Source organism: Rousettus aegyptiacus, unplaced genomic scaffold (assembly GCF_014176215.1).
Source record: "Rousettus aegyptiacus isolate mRouAeg1 unplaced genomic scaffold, mRouAeg1.p scaffold_m13_p_9, whole genome shotgun sequence".
Taxonomy (NCBI): Eukaryota; Metazoa; Chordata; class Mammalia; order Chiroptera; family Pteropodidae; genus Rousettus; species Rousettus aegyptiacus.
Genome location: NW_023416312.1, coordinates 66,306,968 through 66,308,360, shown reverse-complemented (window position 1 = coordinate 66,308,360; position 1,393 = coordinate 66,306,968).

Below are 1,393 nucleotides of genomic sequence, written 5' to 3'. Positions count from 1 at the left end.
GAAGTCAGAGACCTCATGCCCAGCACTTCCAGACATGCAGTAAATATTTGCTAAGTGAAGAGTCAATCTAATGAGATTATTTTCTCTAGTTAAATATCCAGGGCCATGCAGTCCTTTAGGAAATTTTCTCTGTACCCGACTCTAAGAGAAACTAATAAAATCTAGGTTAACAAATACAAATGAAAAAGTGCTTGTGTGCATTGCAAAATGAATTGCCATGAGATGTCTTAAAATAACTAACAAATATAGGGATTGCGTGTAAATTTTTTTTTTTTAGTGCTTAGGCCTCACAGCTGTGAAGGATTCTTGCTAAGACTTCAATATTGTGGATGTTAAGTAGTATATCTATATTTCTACATATACTATCTATATTTTAATGTAATATTTACAAAAGCTATAGTACATATTATGACTTTTTATCTGTGTGTGAGTGTGTGTGTGTGTGTGTGTGTGTGTGAATAGACTCCAAAATAACATGGTATGTATGGCACCTTCATAAAATGGAAAATTTTGGAGACCCAAGGCCTGGCTTTAAGATAATGTAGACAAGAGGAATTCTGAGTTGCCTCCAAGCATAAGTCATCCTCAATCTAGGAATGAAGTATTAGACAAAAATTTAGAGTACAGCATGCATTTTCTTATAAAAACATCATTATATCTAATGGTCAGATTCCCAGGCCAGTCCACACAAGCCTCTTGAAACCTAAACAGAGCCAAATTATATATAGTACTAATTAGTATCTGCTTAGGCTTGGACCTGGGGATAAGGGCAGGTGATAAGGAGAGAGGAGCAAGCAGGGCGTTTCCTTTTACTTTTTTGGGGGTAGGACAGGTGGGAGGAGGTGAGGAGCATGCTCTAGGCAAAATCTCAAAGAAGACAAAGTTTGGCTTGACAGCCTCTTCTCTCCATTTCATCACACACTCTCCAGATCCCCAGTGCTGTCATTCTGCCCTTTACATCCAGTTATCCCAGACTCAGAGTTGCCTTGCTCCAGGAACAACCCTCAGGCTCTGCCATTAATTACTTCAGTTAACAATCAGAACTTAAATCCCTTCAGGGCAGCTGTCTGGGCCTTAGAAGGAAGCAAGTTTAGTGAAGTGAGAGTTGCTTAACACTCAGATACCTATTCACTTTTAAGACTTTATTAGTCTTTATTACCCTCAAAATGAATTCCCCAAGTACAAAATTGCAAGCAGAGAGCTGGAGTGAGTGAAAACCTTCTGGCAATGGAGGCAGTAAGAGGGAGTTGTATGCATGTGTTGGGGGTGAGGTTGGGTTTGATATTTGGGGTGATGGAGGGTAGGTAGCATCAAGTAAGCAAGTGACACTTTACCTTTCTTGCCTGAGTATCTGCAGTTCCTATCTCCACTCCTTGAAAATGGTGCTAATGCC